The sequence below is a fragment of the Ursus americanus genome, chromosome 28 (assembly GCF_024610735.1).
Source record: "Ursus americanus isolate L20-20 chromosome 28, mUrsAme1.1.p, whole genome shotgun sequence".
In the NCBI taxonomy this organism is placed as follows: domain Eukaryota; kingdom Metazoa; phylum Chordata; class Mammalia; order Carnivora; family Ursidae; genus Ursus; species Ursus americanus.
In genome coordinates, this window is record NC_142154.1 from 27,969,962 (window position 1) to 27,985,481 (window position 15,520).

Sequence of the window (15,520 nt, forward strand, 5' to 3'; positions counted from 1 at the left end):
AAATGACAGATTTTTGCTTTGGAAGAGGTAAGTATTTTGCCTGTGTTATTGCCGTGCTTTACACCCAATATGAAACACTATTTCTAGAGGTTTGGGGTTTTCTTTTTTCTCACAACACATTTTGTGTCCTAATGAAAACAGTTCTCCATCAGGGTTCCATTGTGGGGGGGAAATTCACGTACAGTAACCAAACTGTCTAGAGGGAGATCTAAACAGTGCTCAGTTTCTTTAGATGATCTAATACTTCCAATGTTTTTAAGAGAAAATATCTGACTCAAAAGTTTGTGAAACTTTTACTTCAAAAAATCACAAAGATGGATGATTTATGTTTGTTTCTAATTCTGGCCTCTTCTTCCCACTTCTTGTTGTTTTGAGAATAGTATCTCTAGACCAAGGACCGTAACAGACTGTAAAATTCTATAAAGCAAATCTACATACCGCTTGGCACCAAGCACAATCTTGGTCACACAGTAAAAGTGCTCAACAAATCCTTGTTGGCGAAATATAAACTCTACACGCATCTGCATTAAATGAGACTGGATTATTTCCTTTGTGGCCCCAAAAAACACTGTACAATATTTAACTTCACAAAAATTGCAAGTAGTGTGTTGTTAGTATAGCCCACCCTTTATCACTAAATAGGTTATGAGTCTACAATTGAAATATATGCAGGTCACAGCTTATAGATTTTAGTCCTAATTTTTTTTTCAGTTACTCTGACCTGAGAAATTGGTTCTTCAAAATCAAGAATCTAACCGCTTCTCACCACCGCCACTACTGCCACTGTGATCCAAGCCGCCATCATCTTTCAGATGGACTATTGCAGTAGATTTCCAAATGAACTCCTTATTCCACCTTTGACCCTCTCTGCTCTTCATTCTGTTCTCAAAACAGCAGCCAGAGTGGTCCTTTAAAAATGTCAGATTTACTAACATGTGTCATTTACTCAAAACCTCTAGTGGCTTCTCATCTCAGAGTAAGAAGCCAAAGTCCTTACTATGACTCACAAAGCCGTATCCTGTCTGATCCCTAGTCGGCTCTCAGACCTTATCTACTGTTCTTGCCCCTGTTTCTGTGCAGCCACATTTGCCTCCTTCAGTCACATTCAGTATCCTCCTTAGCACTGGCTGTTCGCCCTGCCCTGACCCCTGTACCCTCACATACATGCATCGTTCTCCCCTTCATTTCCTTCAGGCCTCAGTGAAGTCTTTCCTGGCCTCTATTTAAAATTCCAGACACCCTCTTCTCTTTAACTCTTCCTGGCCACTTTACTGGCTCTATTTTTTTCTTAGTACTTGTCACTATGAGACATTATTCATTTTACTTTTTTTTCATCTTTTTTTTTTTTTTTTTTTTTTTTTTTTGTCTTTCTATCCCAGTGTACTGTAAGCTGTGTGAGAGCAGGGATTTTGGCCTGTTTTGATCACTACTTGTATCCCAGTACATAGAAAGTGCCTGGAATGTTAGATACTCAGTAAATATTTGTCAAGTGAATGAATCCATTTCTTTATTGTTTAATTCCTACACTACCGGGACTCCTGGGTGGGTCATTCGGTTAAGTGTCTGCCTTGGGCTCAGGTCCTGATCCCAGGGTCCTGGGATCAAGTGTTGCATCGGGCTCCCTGCTCAGCAAGGAGCCTGCTTCTCCCTCTGCCTACCTCTAACCCTGCTTGTGCCCCTGCCCCCCCAACAAATAAATAAAATCTTTTTTAAAAAATAAAAAATAATAATTCCTACACTACCCTACCAACATTTTTTAAAATTAATAATAGGGGCAGCTGGGTGGCTCAGTCAATTAAGCAAGCATCCAACTCTTGATTTCAGCTCAGGTCGGTCTGAGGGTCTTGAGATCCAGCTCCACACTGAGTGGGGAATCTGCTGGAGATTCTCCCTCTCCCTCTGCTCACATTCTCTCTCACTGAAAAAAATCTTAAAAATGTATATATATAAATTAATAATATTTATACTTAGTAGTAGCCTAGGCTCTAGATTTTAGGAATAGAGAGCCATATTTTCTGCACATCCCCACCTAACCCCCAGCCAGACACATGCCTCCATGTGCCCTTCTCTTGAAATAACCCTAAGCCTTATATGTATATTCCAGTTATCTCCCCCATACTAACTACCCCACCCAAAAAAGTAAGTATTTCATTATCTTTTTCCTTCTCATCTCCCGTATCAAAACCTAAACCTACAGTGACGGGGCGCCTGGGTGGCTCAGTCGTTAAGCGTCTGCCTTTGGCTCAGGGCGTGATCCTGGAGTTCTGGATCAAGCCCCACATCAGGCTCCTCCGCTGGGAGCCTGCTTTTTCCTCTCCCACTCCCCCTGCTTGTGTTCCCTCTCTCGCTGGCTGTCTCTCTCTCTGTCAAGTAAATAAATAAAATCTTTAAAAAAACAAAACACAAAAAAAACAAAAAAAACAAAACCTACAGTGAAAGAGTTCTTAACTGAATTTCACTTAACTAAACCCCAGTTAACTGCCTGATGGGATTAGCCAGTGTTCTTATTCCCTCTGTAAAATGTATTAATGCCTACAGCCTACTGACTGCTTTTAGCTTAATGTTCACAGCTGGTAGACTGTTCTCTAGTAAGTCTTTGTGCTTTCACCTACTCTGGTTAAATTGCATGCATATCAAAATCAGTTGTATTTATTCTTAAGAATGTTTATAACAGCACTATTTTATTATAAATTGTATAATTATGACATAATAAATATATAATGTTTATGGCAATTTTTAATTAATAAACTTCATGTTTTATAGCAGTTTTAGGTTCACAACAAAATCAAGCAGAAAGCACAAATTTTCCCACATATTCCCTGTCTTCAGACATGCCACAATCTCCTCCACCGTCAACATCCTCAAGCAACGTCATACATTTGTTACAATCAATAAGCTTAATTGACATAATCATCACCCAAAACCCTACTTTACATTAGGGGTCACTCTTGGTGTTGTACCTTCTGTGGGATTTGACACATGTATGATATGTATCCACAATTGTAGTATTGTGCAGAATACTTTCACTACCCTGAAAATCCTTTGCATTCTGCCTATATCACCCTGAAAATCCTTTGCATTCTGCCTATATCACCCCTGCCTCCCCTCTAATCCTGGCAGTCACTCATCTTTTTACTGTTTCCATATTTTGCCTGATCTGGATGTCATATGGATGGAATCATGCAGTATATAGCCTTTTCAGATTGACTTCTTTCACTTCGTAATATTCATTTAAGTTTACTCCGTGTCTTTTCATGGTTTGATAACTCATTTATTTGTAGCACTGAATAATATTCCATTATCTGGATGTACTATAGCTTGTTTATCCACTCACCAACTGAAAGACATGGTTGCATCCAAATTTTGATGTTATGAATAAAGTTGCCATAAACATTCATGTTCAGGTTTTTAGTGGATGTAAGTTTTCGGTTCCTTTGGGTAAAGACCAAGGAACTCAATTGCTGGTAAGAATATGGTTTTGTAAGAAACTACCAAACTGTCTTCCATAGTGGCTGTACCATTTTTGCATTCATTCCCACCAGGAGTGAATAGAGCTCTTGTTCTAAATCCACTTCAGCATTTGGTGTTGTCAGTGTTATGGATCTTAACCATTTTAATAGCTATGTATTGGTATCTCATTTTAATTTTCAGTTCCTTAATGACATGTGATATTGAACATCTTTTCATATGGATACTTGCCATCTGTGTATCTTCTTTGGTGAGGAGTCTGTTCACGTCTTTTGCCCATTTTTTAAATGAGTTCTTTATTTCTTACTGTTAAGATTGAAGAGTTCTTTGTATATTTTTGATAACAGTTTTTTGTCAGATGTGACTTCTGCAAATACTTTCTCTAAATCTGTGGCTTGTCTGCTTGTCTCCTCATTCTCTTGACATTGTCTTTTTCAGAAGAACAGTTTTTCATTATAAGGAAGTCCACTTTATCAATTCGTTCTTTCCTGGATCGTGCTTTTGTTGTTCTGTCTAAAAAGTCATTGCTATACCCAAGGTCATCTAGATTTTCTCCTGTGTTACCCTATAGGAATTTTGTAGTTCTGCACTTTACATTTAGGTCTCTAGTCCATTTTTTTTTTTTTTAAGATTTTACTTATTTATTTGACAGAGGGAGAGAGAGAGAGAGAGCAAAAGCAGGGGGAGCAGCAGGCAGAGGAAGAGGGAGAAACAGGCTCCCTGCTGAGCAGGGAGCCCAATGACGCAGGGCTGGATCCCAGGACCCTAGGATCATGACCCAAGCTGAAGGCAGCCGCTAAACCTACTGAGCCACCCAGGTGCCCCTCTGATCCATTTTCAGTTAATTTTCATGAAAAATATAAGGTCTATGTCTAGATTTTTTTTTTTTTTTTGGCATGTGATGTCTGGTTTTTCTAGCACCATTTGTTAAAAGACAATCTGCTTCATTACCTTTGCTCCTTTGTCAGAGATGGGTTGAATATATTTATATGGGTTTATTTCTGGGCTCTCTATTCTTTCTATTCCACTGATCTCTTACCAATACCACACTATCTTGATTATTGTAACTTAATAAAAATGTTTAAGTTAGGTAACGTTGATCTCCCACCTTTGTTTTCCTTCAGTATTGAGTTGGCTATTCTGGGTCTTTTGCCTCTCCATATAAACTTTAGAATCAGCTTTTTTATATTCATGAAATAACTTGTTGGGGTTTTTATTGGAATTGAGTTGAATTCATAGATCAAACTGGGAAGAAATGGCATCTTGACAATATTGAGTCTTCCTGTTCATTAACATAGAATATTTCTCTATTTATTACTTCTTTGATATCTTTCATCAGGGTTTAATAAGTTTTCTTATATAGGATTTAACAGATATTTTGTTGGATTCATACCTAAGTATTTCATTTTAGGAGATGCTAATATAAATGGTAATTTGTTTTTAATTTGAAATCCCACTTGTTCATTGCTGGTGAAAGCAAAGCAGTTAATTTTTTTTAAGATTTTATTTATTTATTGAGAGAGAGAGAACACCCACGAGCTGGAGGAGAGGCAGAGGAGAGGGAGAGAGCAGACTCCAAGCTGAGCACGGATCCAACATGGGGCTCAGTCTCACGACCCTGAGATCATGACCTGAGCCAAACTAAGAGTCAGACGCTTAACCAGTTGAGCCACCCAGGCACCACAGAAAGTAGTTAACTTGTAGCCTGCAACCTTGCTGTACTTGCTTATAAGTTTCAGGAGTTTTTGTCAGTTTGTTCAGATTTTCTTCATAGACAGCTGTGTCATCTGTGAACACAGTTATTTCTTCCTTCCCAATCTATATACCTTTTATTTCCTTTTCATGTCTTATTACATTAGCTAGAACTTCCACTGTGATGTTGGAAAGCTTTTGTGGTGGAGGGTGGACATCTTTGCCTTGTCCTTGATCTTACAGGAGAAGCTTCGAGTTTCTTACCATGAATATGGTGTTAGCTGTAGGTTTTTTGTAGATGTTCTTTATCAAGTTGAAGAAGTTCTGTTCCTAGTTTGCTGAGAATCTTTAGCATGAATGGTATTTTATCAAATGTTTTTCTGTATCTGATCATATGGTTCTTCTTCTTTATCCTGTTAATGTGATGGAATGCATTAATTTTTTAATGTTGAACCAGCATTACATACCTGGGATAAATATCACTTGGTCATGGTATGTAATTCTTTTTATACATTGTTTGCTTCAATTTGCTAATATTCTGTTGAGGATTTTTACCTCTATATTCATGACAGATATTGGTCTATATTTTTTTTGTGTTTGATGTCTTTGTTTGGTTATTAGGATAGTGCTGGATTCACAGAATGAATTAGGAAGTATTCCCTCTGCTTCAGTTCTCTGAAAGAGATTGTAGGGGATTAGTGTAGTTTCTTCCTTAAATGTTTGGTAGAATTCATCAGTGAACCCATCTGGGTCTGGTGCTTTCTGTTTTGGAAGGTTATTAATTACTGATTCAATTTATTTAATAGATATAGGCCTATTCTGATCATCTGTTTCTTTGTGAGTTTGGGCAAAGTGTATCTTTCAAAGGATTGGTCCATTTCATCTTGGTTATTAAATTTCTGGGCCTAAAGTTGTCCATAATATTCCTTTATTATCCTTTTAATGTCCATGAGATCTGTAGTAGTGTCTCCTCTTTCATTTCTGACATTGGTAATTTGTGTGTTTTCTCTTTTATTCTTAGTTACCTGGCCAGAGGCTTACTGGTGTTATTGGTCTTTTCAAAGAAACACCTTTTGGTTTTATAGACTTTCTTGATTGTTTTCCCATTTTCAATTTTACTGATTTCTGCTATAATTTTTATTATATATTATCTTCTGCTTACTTTGGAATTAATATGCTCTTCTTTTTCCAATCTCCTAAAGTGGAAGCTTAGATTATTGATTTTAGATCTTTCTTCTTTTCTCTAGTATATGCACTCAGTGCTGTGAATTTACTTCTAAGCACTGCTTTTACTGCATCCCACAAATATCATAAGTTATATTTTCATTTTCTTTTAATTCAAAATATTTTTAAATTTCTCTTCATTTCTTCTTTGACTCATGTGTTATTTATAAGTGTGTTGTTTAATTTCCAAGTGTTTTAGGATTTTTCCAGCCTTTTTTCCATTACTGATTTCTGGGTTTATTTCATTGTGGTCTGAAAGTAGACATTATGATTTATAGTCTTCTACATTTAAGGTATGTTTTATGGCCCAGAATTTGATCTATCTTGGTGAATGTGACATGTTGAGAAAAATGTGTAATCTGCCGTTGTTAGATGAAGTAGTCCTACAGATATCAATTGTATCCAGGTGATTGGTGGTGCTGTTGAGTTCATCTACGTCCTTACTGATTTTCTATCTTCTCGAAATATCTGTTTCTTTTAGAGGGGTGTTAAATTCTCCAGCTATTAATTGTGGATTCATCTGTTTCTCCTTGCACTTCTATCAGTTTTTGTCTCATGTGTTTTGACCCTCTGTAGTTAGACATATAAACATTAAAAATTATTATGTCTTCCTTGAGTATTGCCCCCTGGCATTATATAATTCCCCTCTTTATCCCTGATGACTTTCTTTGCTCTGAAGTCTGCTGTGTCTGAAACTAATACAGCTACTCTCTCTTTCTTTTCATTGGTGTTTTATCATTTCCCGTTCTTCCACTTCTAATGTATATGTCTTTATATTTAAAGTGGGTTCCGTATAGACAGCATATAGTTGAAACTTGTTTTTCATTCACTCTGACCATCTCTGTCTTTTAATCAGTATATTTAGAACATTGACATTTAAGGTGATTATTCATATAGTTGGATTAATATCTATCGTCTTTGTTACTGGTTTCTATTTATTGCCATTGTTCTTTGTTTTTTTTTTTGTTTGTTTGTTTGTTTGTTTTTTTGTCTTCCATGCTTTTTCTGCCTTTGGTGGTTTTAATTGAGCATTTTATATGATTCCATATTCTCTCCCTTCTTACCATATCAATTCTATTTCTATTTTTTACTTTTTTAGGTGGTTGCCCTAGAGTTTGCAATATGCATTTAAGACTACTCCAAGTCCACTTTCAAATAACACCATACTATTCATGGGTAGTTCAAATACCTTATAATAGCAAAATACTCCTAATTCTTTTCTCTCATCTCTTGTATCATTACTGTTACTTATTTTACATAAGTGTGTGTGTGTGTGTGTGTGTAAGCATGCGTAAATGAAATACACTGTTGCTATTATTACTTTAAACAAGCTGTTACCTGTTAGATCAATTAAAAATATGAAAAATAAAGATTTTCATTTTACCCTCACTTATTCATTCTCCAGTGGTCTTCCTTTCCTTACCAAGTTTCTGACTGGTATCATTGTTCTTCTTTCTGAAGAACTTTTTTTTTTTTTTTTTTTTAACTTTCAAGTACTACTTTCAACTCTACTTCAAGGCAGGCCTACTAGAAAGAAATCCCTTCAATTTTTCTTTGTCTATGAAAGTCTTTATTTCTCCCTCACTTTTGTAAGATGATATCACAGGGTACAGAAATTTAGGCTGTTGGGGTTTTTTTCTCTCAACACTTCAAATATTTCATTCCCCTCTCTTGATTACATACTTTCTAAGGAGAGATTGGATATAATTCTTACCTTTGCTCCTTAGGTTAGATATTTTTAGGGGGCTGGTTTCTTATCCCCCTCCCCCCTCAGGAGATGTGAGTGGATCATTTTTTTTTTATTGTAATTCCAGTGTAGTTAACATACAGTGCTATATTAGTTTCATGTGTACATGTGTTCCATACATTACGCAGTGCTCATCAAGACAAGTGCACTTCTAATCCCCTTCAACTATTTCACCCATCCCCTCACGCACCTCCCCTCTGGTAACCCTCAGCTTGTTCTCTATAGTTAAGATACTGTTTCTTGGTTTGCCTCTCTCTCTCTTTCTTTTCGAAACTTTGCGTGTTTGTTTTGTTTCTTAAATTCCACATGAATGAAATCATATATATATGTCTTTCTCTGGCTTATTTTGCTTAGCATTATACTGTCTAGATCCATCCATGTTGTTGCAAATGGCAAGATGTCATTCTTTTTATACCTGAATAATACTCTGTTGTATATATAAACCATATCTTCTTTATCTATTCACCTATTGATGGACACTGGGCTACTTCCATAGTTTGGCTATTGTCAGTAATGTTGCAGTAAACATAGGGGTGCATATATCCCTTCAAATTACTGTTTTCACATTCTTTGGGTTAATACCCAGTAGTGTGATTATTGGATCACAGGGTAGTTCTATTTTTAACATTTAGAGGAAGCTCCATATTGTTTTCCATACTGACTGCACCAGTTTGCATTCCCACGAACTGTACAAGTGTTCCTTTTTCTCCACATCCTCACCAACACTTGTTTCTTAAGTTTCAGGTTTTAGCCATTCTGATGGAGGTCAGGAGATATCTCATTGTGGTTTTGATTTACATTTCACTGATATCATTGAGCAAATTTTTATATGTTGGCCATCTGGATGTCTTTGAAGAAATGTCTGTTCATGTCTTCTGCTCATTTTTTAATTAGATTATTTGGGGGCATTGGTGTTGAGTTGTATTAGATCTTTATATATTTTGGATACTAACCCTTTGTTGGATATGTCATTTGCAAATATCTTCTCCCATTGAATAGGTTGTCTTTTAATTTTGTTGATAGTTTTCTTCGCTGTGCAGAAGCTTTTTAACTTGATGTAGTCCCAGTAGATTATTTTTGCTTTTGTTTCCCTTGCCTCAGGAGACATGTCTAGAAGGATGTTGCTATGACCAATGTCATAGAAATTACTGCCTGTTTTCTCTTCTAGGATTTTTATGCTTTCAGGTCACATAGTTAGGTCCTTGATCCATTTTGAGTTTATTTTTGTGTATGGTGTAAAAAAGTGGTCCAGTTACATTCCTTTGCATGTAGCTATCCAGTTTTCCCAAGACCATTTGTTGGAAAGACTGTCTTTTTCCCATTGCATATTCTTGCCTATTTGTAGATTAATTGACCATTGTGGGTTTATTTCTGGGCTTTCTATTCTGTTCCATTGATCCATGTGTCTGTTTTTGCCAGTACCATGCCATTTGGATTACAATAGCTTTGTAATATAACTTGAAGTCTGAAATTGTGATACTTACCGGTTTTCTTTTTGTTTTTCAAGATTGCTTTGGCTATTTGGGGTCTTTTGTGATTCTCTACAAATTTTAGCATTGTTCTAGTTCTGTGAAGAATGCTGGTGGTATTTTGATAAGGATTGCATTACATGTGTAGATTGCTTTGGGCAGTATAGACATTTTAACAATATTTGTTCTTCCTATCCATGAGCATGGAATGTCTTTCCATTTCTTTGTATCAACTTCAATTTCTTTCATCATTGTTTTATAATTTTCAGAGTATAGGCCTTTCACCTCTTTGGTTAAGTTTATTCCTACATATCTTATTATTTTGGGTGCAATTGTAAATGGGATCGTTTTCTTGATTTCTCTTCTGCTTTGTCATTATTAGTGTATAGAAATGCAACAGAGTTCCATTTATTAATTTTGTATCCTGTGACTTCATTGAATTCATTTGTCAGTTCTAGTATTTTTTTTTTTTTGGTGGAGTCTTTAGCATTTTTTTATATAATATCATATCATCTGCAAATTTTGAAAGTTTTACTTCTTCCTCACCAATCTGGATGCCTTTTATTTCTTTCTCTTGTCTGATTGCTGTGGCCAGGACTTCCAGTACTATGTTGGATAAAAGTGGTGAAAGTGGACATCCTTTTCTTGTCCCTGATCTTAGGAGAAAAGCTCTCAGTTTTTCCCCATTGAATAAGATCTTAGGTGTGGATTTTTCTTATAAGGCCTTTATTACATTGAGGTATATTCCCTATAAACCTACTATGTTGAGAGTTTGTGTCATAAATGGATGTTGTACTTTATCAAATGCTTTTTCTGCACCTATTGAAATGATCATATGTTTTTTATCCTTTCTCTTATTTTTCTTTATGATTTTATTTTTAAGTAATCTCTACATCCAGTCTGGGGCCCGACAACCCCAAGATCAAGAGTCACATGCTCTATCAACTGAGCCAGGCCAGGCACCCCTATCCTTGCTCTTATTGATGCGATGTATCACATTGATTGATTTGTGAATATTGAACTACCCTTCCATCCCAGGAATAAATCCCACTTGATTGTAGTGAATGATTTTTTTAATATATTGTTGGATACAGTTTGCTAGTATTTTGTTCAGGATTTCTGCATCTGTTTTCATCAGAGATACTGGCCTGTAGTTCTCCTTTTTTGTGGTGTCTTTATCTGATTTTAGTATCAGGGTAATGCTCACCTCACAGAATGAATTTAGAAGTTTTCCTTCCTCTTCTATTTTTTGGAAAAGTTTGAGAAGAGTAGGTATTAACTTTTCTTTAGATGTTTGAAAGAATTCCCCTGTGAAGTTGTCTGGTCCTGGACTTTTGTTTGTTGGGAGGTTTTTTATTACTGATTCAATTTCATTCCCGGTAGTCAGTCTGTTTAAATTTTCTATTTCTTCCTGCTTCAGTTTTGGTAGGTTATATGTTTCTAGGAGTTTATCCATTTCTTTTTGTTTGTGTAATTTTTTGGCATATAATTTGTCATAATATTCTCTTATAATCATTTGTATTTCTGTGGTATTGTTATTATTTCTTGTCTTTCATTTGTGATTTTGTTTATTTAAGTCCTCTCTCTTCCTTTGAGGCTGGCAGAGGTTTATCAATTTTATTGATCTTTTCAAAGAACCAGCTTGTGGTTTCAATGATATGTTCTATTGTCCTTTTGGTTTCTATATCATTCATTTCTGCTCTAATCTTTATTATTTCCTTCCTTCCAGTTTTGGGTTTTGTTTGTTGTTCTTTCTCTAGATCCTCTGGCATAAGGTTAGATTGTTTGTTTGAGATTTTTCTTTCTTCTTGGGGTAGGCCTATATTGCTGTAAACTTCCTTCTTAGAACTGCTTTTCCTGCATTCCAAAGATTTTGGAACATTGTGTTTTCATTTTCATTTCTCTCCATGTAATTTTTTATTTCTTCTTTGATTTCTTAGCTGACCCATTTATTATTTAATAGCAAGTTACTTAGCCTTCGTTTGTGCTCTTTCTAGATTTTTTCTTATGGTTGATTTCTAGTTTCATAGCATTGTGGTCAGAAATGCATGGTATGACTTGGATATTTTTGAATGTGTTGAAATTTATTTGTGACCTAATATGTGATCTGTTCTGGAAAATGTTCCCTGTGTACTTCGAAAGAATTTGTATTCTGTTGTTTTCCAATGGAATGTTCTGAATATATGTGTTATATCCATCTGGTCTACTGTGCCATTCAAAGCCACTGTTTCCTTGTTGATTTTCGCTTTGGGTGACCTGTCCATTGATGTAAGTGAGGCGTTAAAGTCCCCAACTTTTATTATATTACTATCAATTGGTTCCTTTATGTTTGTTATTAACTGTTTTATGTATTTGGGTGCTCCCATGTTGGGTGCATAAATATTACAATTGTCATAACTTCTTGTTGGACTGTCCCCTTAATATGTATGTCCTTCTTTGTCTCTTATTACAGTCTTTGTTTTTTTAATAAAGATTTTATTTATTTATTTGACAGAGACAGCCAGCGAGAGAGGGAACACAAGCAGGGGGAGTGGGAGAGGAAGAAGCAGGCTCCTAGTGGAAGAGCCTGATGTGGGGCTCGATCCCAGAATGCTGGGATCACGCCCTGAGCCGAAAGCAGACGCTTAACGACTGCGCCACCCAGGCACCCCACAGTCTTTGTTTTAAAGTCTGTTTTGTCCCTTATAGGTATTACTACCCCAGCTTTCTTTTAATATCCATTTGCATGATAAATGTTTCTCTGTCCCCTCATTTTCAATGTGCATGTGTCTTTAGGTCTGAAATGAGTCCCTTGTAGGCAGTGTGCAGATGAGTTTTGTTTTTTATCCTTTCTGTCATCCTGTGTCTTTTGATTGGAGCGTTTAGTCCATTTACACTCAAGGTAATTATTGATAGATATGTATTTATTGCCATTTTGGTACTTGTTTTGTGATTGTTTTTATAGTTCTTCTCTGATCCTTTCTTCTCTTGCTCTCTTTCACAGTTTGCTGGCTTTCTTTAGTGATTATACTTGGGTTCCTTTCTCTTTATTCTTTGTGTGTCTGTGTTTGGTTTTTGATTTGTCATTACCATTAAGTTCTTATATAACATCTCCTGCATATAGCAGTCTATATTAAGTTGATGGTTGCTTAAGTTTGAACCCAGTCTTTTCTCTTTTCCCTCCCCCATGTTTTAGGTATATGATATCATATTTTACATTCTTTTGTTTTGTGAATCTTTTGACTGATTTTTATAGATATATTTATTTTTACTACTTTTATATTTCCTACCTTTCTTACTCTTACTTATGGCCTTTCCTTTCCAATCAAAGATTCCCCTTTAACATTTCTTTTAGGGCTGGTTTAGTGGTCATGAACTCCTTTAGCTTTTGTTGTCTGAGAAAGTCTTTATCTCTCCTTCTGTTCTAAATGATAGCCTTGCTAGATAGTATATTCTTGGCTGCAGATTTTTTCCTTTTGATACTTTGAATGTATCATACCACTTTCTTCTGGCTTACAAAGTTTCTGCTGAAAAATCCACTTAGAGCTTTATGGAGTTTCCCTTGTATGTAACGGTCTTCTTTTCTCTTGTTGCTTGCAAAATTCTCTTTTCATCACTACTTTTTTACATTTTAATTACTATGTGCCTTGGTGTGGGCCTCTTGGGTTGATTTTGTTGGGGGAATCTCTCGGCCTCCTGGATCTAGATATCTGTTTACTTCCCCAGATTAGGAAAGTTTTCAGCTATTATTTCTTCAAAAAAATTTTCTGCCCCCTTGTCTCTCTCTTCTTCTCCTGGGATCCCTATACTGCGAATGCTGTTACACTTGATGGAGTCACTGAGTTCCCTAAGTTTGTTCTCGTTTTCCATATTTTTTTTCCACCTGCTCAGCTTGCTTACTTTCCATTACTCTGTCTTCCAGATTGTTAATTCATTCCTCTGCTTTTTCTAGCCTGCAATTTATTCCATCTAGTATATTTTTAATTTTATTTATTGTGCTCTTCATCTCTGATTGATTTTTTTTTTATCTCTTTGTTAAGGGTCTCCCTGATGTTCTCCACTCTTTTCTGAAGTACAGTGAGTATCTTTATGATCATTACTTAAATTCTCTATTAGGCATATAACTTATATCCATTTAGCTTAGGTCTCTTGCTGTGGTTTTGTCCTCTTCTTTCATTTGGGACATAGTCCTCTCTTTCATTTTGTCTAATGCTCTGTGTCTGTTTCTGTGTGTTAAGGAAGTCAGCTATGTCTCCTGCTCTTGAAAGTAATGGCCTTATGAAGAAGAGGTCCCATAGTGCCATGCAGTGCAGTGTCCTCTGTTTACCAGAACCTGGTGCTTCAAGGGGTGTCTCCTGTGTGTATTGCATGCATCCCGCTATTGTGTCCTGGTCACATTTTCCTTCAGTCCAGTTGTCTACAGAGGCTCTCTTTGCCTGTTTTGCACAGTGTTTGGTCCACAGGCAAGGTGTGCAATTTTAACAAGGTGCGCCTAGGACTTGCAAGGCCTTCTACCACCATCAGGACTGGGGCCCTGCAAAACACACAGGTTGGGAGGTGGGTTGGGAAATGCAGTGTTGGCACAGCCTTCTCAGGGAGGGGATTTGGCAATGCTGGGACTGAGGCAGACTTGACTGGAAAGGGTGGATCTACCAAAGCACAGGCAGGTGGGGTTTGGTGTAAACAACTGAGGTAGTAAATAGTCAGTGTGTGCTGGTTCCAGCAGGTGGCCGCATGGTGCCTGCCAGCTCCTTTGTTCCTGGAGAAGTCCCTCAGTGATCCCTGCCCCTCTAGGACACACTCAGGAATGAGTAATTACTCTCCGTCTCATATGCCCCAAGCCTTTTTTAAACTGCTGCTTCTATGCTGTATTTCCGCTAGCTGTTTGTCTTGTTGTCTCTTTAAGGGCAGGGACTCAGCTTCCTATCACCCTCTGGGCTCTCCCAGAACCGAGCCCATTGATTTTTTAAATTCCGTGCTTTTAAGTCCCACTGCTTGTAAAAACTCAGGAAATTTCGCCCCTCTCACTTTCAAAGCCAAATGTTCTAGGGATTCACCTTCCTCGTGCAGGCTTCCCAGTGTGATGGTAGTTTGTTTCTTCCCCTCTCCTAGCCTGCAGCTCCCTTCCCTCCACCCCGCAGCAGTCAGCAGCAGTAGTTTGACTCCCTACCACCTCTCTGCCCTTCCTACCCTCTTCAATATGGCCTCTTCTCTACCTTCAGTTGTGGAGTTTGTTCTGCCAGTCTGCGGGTGGTTTTCTGGGTTATTACACTGATGTTGAGTATTATCTAGTTGTATCCATGGGAAAAGGTGAGCTTAGGGTCCTCTTCCTCCACCCTCTTTCCAGCCTTTCCTCTGGTCTGGCTTCTTTCAAGATTTTTTTCTTTTATCTTTGATTTCCTAAAGTTTGAATATGATTTTTTTACTATAGTTTTTCATTTGTTTGTTTTTTACATTACTCCTGTTTGATATTCTCAGAGCCTCTTGGACCTATGGACTATTGTGTGACATTAATTTGGAGGAATTCTCAGTCACAGTTGCCTCAAATATTGCTTTTGTTCTTTTCTCTCTTCTACTGCTATTCCCATTACATGTATGTTACACCTTTTGTAGTTATTCCATAGTTTTTGGATAATCTGTCCTTTTTATATTCCAGTCTGTTTTCTCTTTGCTTTTCCATTTTAGAAATTTCTCTTGTCATATTATCAAGGTCAGAGAGTTTATCTTCAGCTATGTCCAGTCTACTAATAAACCCACCAGAAATATTCATTTATGTTACAGTGTTTTTTATCCCGAGCATTTCTTTTTGATTCATTCTTAGAATGTCCGTCTCTCTGTTTATATTTTATATTATCTGTCTCTTCCTGCATTGTCTACGTTTTCCATTAAAGCCCTTAACATATAATTTTAAAATATGCTGGTCTGAAAACTTCAGTGTTCA

At 36.8% G+C, this 15,520-nt stretch overlaps 1 protein-coding gene across 12 annotated transcripts in view; it reads left to right on the plus strand.

Moving 5' to 3' along the window:
- HMG20A (high mobility group 20A) overlaps window positions 1-15,520 on the plus strand; it is a 75,942-nt gene that overhangs the window by 30,354 nt on the left and 30,068 nt on the right. For 3 of the 12 annotated variants that reach the window (XM_045795132.2, XM_087856760.1, XM_087856761.1), the window contains one exon: window positions 13,620-13,656. The exons of the other annotated variants lie outside the window; for them this stretch is intronic. The gene's annotated coding sequence lies outside the window, so the exon portion shown is untranslated. The remainder of the gene's footprint in view (window positions 1-13,619; window positions 13,657-15,520) is intronic. 12 annotated transcript variants of the gene reach the window in all.